This window comes from Galeopterus variegatus, unplaced genomic scaffold (genome assembly GCF_000696425.1).
Source record: "Galeopterus variegatus unplaced genomic scaffold, G_variegatus-3.0.2 Scaffold5418, whole genome shotgun sequence".
NCBI classification, from domain to species: Eukaryota; Metazoa; Chordata; class Mammalia; order Dermoptera; family Cynocephalidae; genus Galeopterus; species Galeopterus variegatus.
Genome location: NW_007731529.1, coordinates 1 through 8,353, shown reverse-complemented (window position 1 = coordinate 8,353; position 8,353 = coordinate 1). Strand labels below are relative to the sequence as shown.

The 8,353-nt window shown below is 41.2% G+C and overlaps 1 pseudogene; it reads right to left on the bottom strand.

Moving 5' to 3' along the window:
• Positions 1–6,770: 6,770 nt before the first annotated feature.
• LOC103604826 lies at positions 6,771–7,611 on the bottom strand (annotated as a pseudogene).
• Positions 7,612–8,353: the final 742 nt, after the last annotated feature.

The following is an 8,353-nucleotide window of genomic DNA, read 5'->3' as shown; positions in this document are numbered from 1 at the left end:
ATATATATATATACCGAGTCAGGCAATGTTCCAAATATGGCTATCTCAGTGGCACCTCCCAACTATTCCTCTGTCTACACGGAGGCAGCCCAACCCTGATGCAGGTAGGTACAATTGAACCACAGATGCTATCAGGAGTGGACATGGATGTAGTGATGGATGACGGAAGCCGGTTTATAGTTGAGGTGCAGGGACATGTGTGGGTACAGACCCCTCTCTGCTCACTGCTCACTCTTGTCCATCTCCACCACCACACATAGCAGAGCTCACATACATTGAGCAGGAAAGGCACGAGTGGTTAAAGGTGTTGGCTCTGGAGCCAGAGAGCTGGGATATGAATCCAGCTTTCACAATTTTTTAGTTGTACAGCCTTGGGCAAGTAACTTAGCCTTTCCAAAGCCCCAGTGGGGGTAATAATTGCACCAACCTCAAAGGGCTGTGATCAGCATTAATGAGTGAGAACTTAATAAATGGCAGCTCTTATGATGATTATTTGCTGCACACACTAATAAGTCAGATACACACTCCAACCTACAATGCCCTGTCTCTTCCCTCCAAGCCACCCTCGTTTCTCCCCTGGACCACTGCAATGCCTTCTCAATTGATCTTGACCTCTACACCTGCCACTTACCATCTACTCCTTATATACAGTCAGAAGGCTCTTTCAAAAATGTAAAATAGACCACGTCAGGCCCCCACAAGGGTTTCTTAAGCTTTTTATTGTGGATCCTACACAATCTGGCCCTTGGCAATTTCTCTGACCTTATCTCTTATTACTTCCCCACGTTGGCTTTTTTTCAAGGCCTAGAACATTCTAAATTATTCTCACCTGGGGACTTTTGTTCCTGCTGTTCCCCAGAGCTCTCCCCAGTTCTCTCAGTGATGCTTCTTTCTCATCTCGTGGGTCAGCTCACCTGTCATGTTCTCAGAGGTCTTTCCTACCATCTTACTTAATTGGTCCACTCCACCCACACACATACATTTGCTCTCTCTTTGATAATCATATGATTGTCATATATACATGTTATTATGAAAGTAACATATAATTGTAAAAGTAATGTGTGCTCATTTTTTCAATTTTGAATAATTGAAAAATACAGAAGTATAAAGAAAATATCAACCACATGATATCCCACTGCACTAAGGAAAATCACTATTAAGACTTTAGCATATTTCCATGTAGTCTTTTTCCCCCTATACAGTGAACATTTTTATCATACTGTATATACAAAGCTTTATCTTATTTTTGTGTCACTTAATGTTGTTCAATTATGACCACTTTCCCAATGTGAACATGCCTAAGAAACATGATTTTAATGGCTGCATGATATTCTATGTTATAAATGTGCTGTAGTTTACACTAGTCTCCAAAAATAAACATTTAGGTTTTTTTCTTTTTTTCAATTATAAAGCTGTGATGAACACTTTATATATCTGGCCCTTCTGTAATGCAGCATACTTTTGGAAGAATCCCTTTAAATTCTGTATTGCTCAGTTTTTTCATCTTTGAATTAATTAAAAAGACATCAATCAACCTTTCTTTAATGCTGTTCTTGAAGGAAGAATGAAGCAGAGTTTGTAAAAATGCTTTGAAGTAGCTGGATGAAAGAGGCTGTGTGAGTCACAGCAGTAGTAGCCCTGCCAGACTGGATAATCAGGTTTGCTGTCACCGCACTCGGCTCCTATGCCCTGTACAGGGGCACTGCCACCCTGTCCCACACATCCCAACACTGTTCAACAAATTTACACATTGTTTCCGAAGGGGGTGCTCAGCCCTGTATTCAAATGTTACCACCACAGGTATTCAGCGTCCTGACCCACACTGCATGAACTGTCCACAGAGCACACAGCTGGAAGGAAACTTCGGGATAATTTAGTCCAACATTTCTTTCTGCAAGCCAGAAAACTGACTCCAGAAAGGTTAAATGACTTTGCCTCAACATTTTTTAAAGATGCATTTCCCAAGCATTATAATATTTCTTATTGGCAAAAATAAGGTTCACATATTTTATACGTGATGAATTAAGTGCTCCAGATTAGTCAGAAAAAAATCCTAAGAATTATGTTATCTAAGGATTTTTGAGAGGATAGCCCAAAACCTTCATACGAATCACTTGTTATAGCAAAGTTATTTTGAAAGCGTCTTTAGTAACTACAGGTCCTGTGTATGTACAAGACATTTAGCATGATCTTCTTTCCCCAAGTGTGGATGAAAGTGGTTTTCTTCAGTCATATGTATCACAACATAGCGACAACATAGGGAATATTTGGTATTCAGAAGCAATTTTCTTTCCAGAGCCCCTTCAGATGGCTTCTCTAGATTACAAACTCTTTTGGAAACTCCATACTCTTTCCACTGATTCAGTAACAAATTCTTAACTTATTTTTAAACTGCTATAATTGAGCAGCTCTAAGGGTTAACCTGTGGAATTTGGTCTTTCTTAGATCCACTTGTGGATGAAGCACTCTCTGCTCTTTACTGATTTGGAACTATCTTCTATTTCCTTTGCTGAGAACTGGGTAACTCAAGGGACCTTGAAATCGTTCAAAGCACAATGCAAAAAACAGCAGTTTGGTTTCTCCTATTCTTTATCCAGTACAAGGAAACAAAGAGAAAAACTGCCCCTGTTACGTACTCCCAAGCTGACACTAAGATGCTCTCCAGGGGGCTTCTACAGCTCGGGGCCGAGCTCAAGAAAAGCAAGTGAGCTCTAGCAAGAAGCACACTGGCCACCTGTTCCAACAGCTGAACACTTTGAACTCCTCGTGAGCCGAGCTTCTCACACAAGTCAGCCAGCAGGAGGGAAAGAGAGAGGCCTTGAGAGGACAGCCGAGCAGCTCGCCCAGAGGATCAAAGGCTTGCATGAGCTGGCTGCTGGGTTCCAGCATCTGTAGGCTGCCAGAACGAAGTACGGGGAGAAATTGAACGAGAAGCTGAAGTTGCTGGAGCCGAAATTGGAGAATGCTGCGTTCAAGGCACATGGGCTTTCTGTGTCAAAGCTGATGGAAGATCATCATTTTTGATCATTTGACTTGACCATTACTTTAACAGACTGGAAGATAGGCCACAGTGGGTGAGATTCAGGAAGCTGGGATTATTCCTTCTGTGAAAAAGACTGGTCAAGAAGAGTAGAGGTGCGAATTAACCCTCCATGATGCAAATGCTTCTGTAGCTGCCGTTCCTGGGAATGGCAACCCAAANAGATGGCTTCTCTAGATTACAAACTCTTTTGGAAACTCCATACTCTTTCCACTGATTCAGTTACAAATTCTTAACTTATTTTTAAACTGCTATAATTGAGAAGCTCTAAGGGTTAACCTGTGGAATTTGGTCTTTCTTAGATCCATTTGTGGACGAAGCACTCTCTGCTCTTTACTGATTTGGAACTATCTTCTATTTCCTTTGCTGAGAACTGGGTAACTCAAGGGACCTTGAAATCGTTCAAAGCACAATGCAAAAACAGCAGTTTGGTTTCTCCCAAGTTTCTCCTATTCTTTATCCAGTGCAAGGAAACAAAGAGAAAAACCACCCCTGTTACGTACTCCCAAGCTGACACTAAGATGCTCTCCAGGGGGCTTCTACAGCTCGGAGCCGAGCTCAAGAAAAGCAAGTGAGCTCTAGCAAGAAGCACACTGGCCACCTGTTCCAACAGCTGGACACTTTGAACTCCTCGTGAGCCGAGCTTCTCACACAAGTCAGCCAGCAGGAGGGAAAGAGAGAGGCTTTGAGAGGACAGCCGAGCAGCTCGCCCAGAGGATCAAAGGCTTGCATGAGCTGGCTGCTGGGTTCCAGCATCTGTAGGCTGCCAGAACGAAATACGGGGAGAAATTGAACGAGAAGCTGAAGTTGCTGGAGCCGAAATTGGAGAATGCTGCGTTCCTCAAGGCACGTGGGCTTTCTGTGTCAGAGCTGATGGAAGGAAGATCATCATTTTTGATCATTCGACTTGACCATTACTTTAACAGACTGGAAGATAGGCCACAGTGGGTGAGATTCAGGAAGCTGGGATTATTCCTCCTGTGAAAAAGACTGGTCAAGAAGAGTAGAGGTGCAAATTAACCCTCCATGATGCAAATGCTTCTGTAGCTGCCGTTCCTGGGAATGGCAACCCAAACCATGTTCGGAATAAAAAAATTATTTATGTCACTCATTCCCTCACCTGCCAAGGCGTACCTGGAGAACTAGTTAGTTATGTCATAAAGCCAGAATCCTAGCCTTCTTACTCTGACAATATTTTACCTACAGTGCCTTGGAAATCTCAAAGAGAGCCAGAGGGTTAACTGTAGTTGTTCAAGGTCAAATGGTCCTCAGTGCTTCTTTTCTGGTGTTTCTCTTTGAAAGTGGGACTGAAGAGAGTTAAAGGGCTTATGTTCAGTGTATAATGCTGAATGCAAGTTCAGAAAATGAAATTTTCTCTCTGATAGGGCTGTAAATATGAAAAAATACACATGAAGGGTAAGGGCTAGAGGATGGTGTGAAAAAATGAAAAAAGATCTCATTTTGAAATGGAATTGGTGTAAATTTTGGTGTTCTGTCTTTTATTTCAATATACGTCCTGCAACAAAGTAATAATATCAAATACATACTTAAAAAAAAAGGAGAAGAAAGAAAAAAATTGCTGATTTTGTGGCCTGGGTTATCTCCACTATCTTATGAACAGCAGTAGTGCCTGTAATTTAAGCTGCTATTATACCAGGGGAGATGGGTTTGCACGGAGACCTGTGATGAGCGGCCCTTACCAAGTAAGATAATGAATGGAAATGCTCAACAAATGTAAGGTGAACAAGTTAGTTTCCTCACCTGTAACAGAAATGTTGGGGTCAAGTCTCAAATGCAATGATACCTGAAAACTGCTTTGTAAACTGCATAATATGATATAAATTAAGATGATCTTATCAGGACTGTAGATTTCAAGATGATGAATGAATTTAAAAATGCAACTTTAAACACTCTGCAGGATTGTAAGATATTAACATATGTTATGTGGGGAATCAGTCAATCTCTCTGGGTTTCTCCCCTCATCTTTCAATTTCTCTCAGTCTCTGTCTCTCTGTTGCTGTCTCTTTGTCTTTGATTTGCGTGTGTCTCTCTCTGCCTTTCTTTCAGTCCCTGCAGTCTCTGATTGCCACCTCCCACATCTCTGCACCCTCTCAGAAAATGGTGAAATGCTCTTTTTGAGGGAGCACTCCACTACTCCAGTTCCGTGTAGTCACTGAAATACATTTCCTTACTGGTTAGCAAGCCTTTGACGATTTCCTGCTCTGCACTGTGACCGGGTTGTGGGCAGGGCCATTTTACTCTCAGGATAACAAGCACAGCACCTAGGATCTATGAACATCTTAAGATTCCACAAAAATGTCTGAGACTCCAAAAAACTCCTAGCTCCAAAAATAGGAAAAGTAAAACCTCAAAACCAAAATTAATAAGTTTTTAATTAAATGCTTATTGCATTTAACCAAATGCAATATGTTGTCAATTAGTTAATGGGAACTCTACTGAATTTTAACCTGCAGGTGAAAAAATTTTTTCCCTACTTTGCAGACTGTCATAAAATTATATGTAAAGTATATGTAATAAGTGAGGAAGAGGGTACATCTTAATATGTTTTTTTTTTTTCCCTTTTTGTCTTTTTTCGTGTCCGGCAACGGATCACAACCCTCGGTGTTGCTCCCGCACCTCACTCAGCCAGTGAGCGGGAACCGGTCTATATGTGGGATCCGAACCCTCGGCGGGAGTGCCGCCGTGCTCCCAAGCGGCGCACTGTAGCAGTGCGCCACCGGGCCGGCCCTTAATATGTTTTAAATAACAATGTGATCAGGTGTTTCCAGCTTATGGAGGTCTTAAAAAGGCCTTAGATACAGATATTGGGGGTGGATGGAAAATAAAATACTAGAGAAATCAGTTTTTCTATTTTATTAATATTCATATAGCTTGCAACACAATTGTTGGTTTAATTGCAAACAATTGGCGATATGCACTATACTAAAGTAAATGGGCTAGTAAGTTAGTACCTGGCTCTCCTGATACACCACCATTGAAACAGCCTTACACACAAAAAGCTCCCTATTTTTCTAAATAAACACTCTCAACCCAATAATTTTGAAAATTTCAAAGTAATTTCTTCTTCTTACTTGTGTTTTAAAACTCTCCTTTTCTAGACTTTTTTTTCCCTCAAAGACAAAGCCAAAGAATTGGTGAACTATTTGCTGAAATGGAAATGTTGCAAACCAATTGCATGAACGAGATGCTGTCATTCAAAAACTACACAAAAAGGTCAGTGCCTTTTACTCTCTTTAGTAATTTGTTGGAACAGACTGATTCCATCAGAGTGAACTTCAAATGCCTACTGATATCGGTTTTCTGGTGTCTTTTACTCAAGCATTCAAAAGAAAATTGCAAATCTAGATATGTCATTTCAAGGTACTTGTGTAAGGAAAACAGCGGAAGAGGTGATTTTAATTTATCTTTCATATTTCACTGCCAGGAAAATAGATAACATTTTAATTTGGAAGACATCTGAATCTTATAGTTCACTGTGGTTCTTTTCTCCCGCCCCCCCTTGGCTGCTAGGAAACTCAAAGTCATATATGAAGGTGACTTTTTAAGAAACTGTCAAACATTAAGATATATTCTCTGTATTAACCTTACCTAGGGTTAGATTGATTTCCTCTCATTTTTCTTTCACCCAGAAATTTTATACCTCATTATACAAAATCTGTAAGATGCCTCACTTTTTATATTTTTCACTTTTTATTTTGAAATGTATCAGTTATCCAATTGGTTCTTGGTAAGAAATGCAGAACAGCAATTTGTGAGATAAATTCCATTCGTCAGGGCAAACACCAATTGCAGGTAGCCCTGGAGCTGAGGAGTAGCTTTGATTTGGGGTAAAATTTGAGAGTCCACGGCTCTCTGGTCAACCTCATGCTGCTCTGTAATCTTGTACTTCTCTTTTTCAGTGTCAAAGATCTCACTTTCCAGTGACATGTTTTGGGATTTTTACATTGCTGATATTAATTATTGTGGAGGTGGTGATGACAAATTTCTGGTGTGTTCTACACAGAGGAACCTGATTGAGGACCAGAGGTCCAGCCACAAGTAGCAAGCCACTGCTTGACTGCTTCAAGAAATCCAGTCTCTTGCATCTGTGGCACCTGGTGAGGGAGATCAGAATGGCCCCGGGGGTGCTGCTGGCTCACAGGCTTCTCACGTGCTGACTGAACAGTTTTTGCAGTGGCTCAACAGCTCTCGAGGAACATCTTCAGTGGGATAATATGTAGGCATTTTGCAAAGTTTAACCACCTGGGTACCACCATTCTTGTCACCACCAGCTGGTTTTGTGACAGTAGCCAAAACCTCCTCCTTCTTTTCAATCCTGGATTTACTTGCTGAGTACTTCCTCTCATATGTGGCCTTTCTGGAATATATAGCAGATCGGGACTATCTGCCAATCCCTCTAACAACGACAGGGTTTCAGCTGCAGTGGGGCTCCCCCTTCCTGGGCTTTTCAGCCTTGAGGTTAGCCTTTTTACCCTTGCGGGGCCATCAGCCTTCTTGGCTTCAGGGTTCTTCTCCTTAGCATCTGGCTTCTCAGTGTTTTCTCCCGCCCTCTTGCAAAATGGGAAAGAGCCTCAGACACTTTTTAGAATAGTAAGGTTCATAAATAAATGCATAAAATAAAACATTTGCCATGTTCTGTCTTATCATTCCATGGCTGTGGTCTCATGCCATTATTTGTGTTTATTTCTGTTTCCAATATTTTAGGTTAGATCAAAGTACAAACTCACAAAGGAATCAGTGAAAAATGGAAAGGGAAAGAAAACCCCTGATGTGTAGGGTGAAGAGAACATTCCATCTTCAGAAATCAGTGCAAGAAAAACGATGAGAAACCTGTTCCAAGGCATCAGTCAGAGTCCCACAAAGCTGCCTGCCCTGGAAGATGATACAAAATTAGAAGGAGACACTGGGGATGTTGTTGCAAGTGAGTAGCCTGCCCCTCTGCGCTCCATGTGCTAGGCTGCAATGTCCTGTATAAATGCAGGTACTGTCATCTGCATGTCAGGGTACTCTACCCCCCCCCAAAAAAAGCAATTGCGGTTAAGAAGCTAGAGACAAAATGTTACCAGATTGTTTAGAAACAGCACAATAAATGACCCAACATTCTCTCTCTACAATATTATGTTAAAAAAAGCACTCAATCAGAAATCAAATAAGAGAGAAAAACAAAACAAAACAAAAAAACAACAGCTAGCCCTAACACTTCTTATTATACCATGTTGAAAGATTTTTTTGGGGGAGGGAATTCATGCTTTCTCAATTGATGAACTACAATCTGACCATCAGAGATGGTGA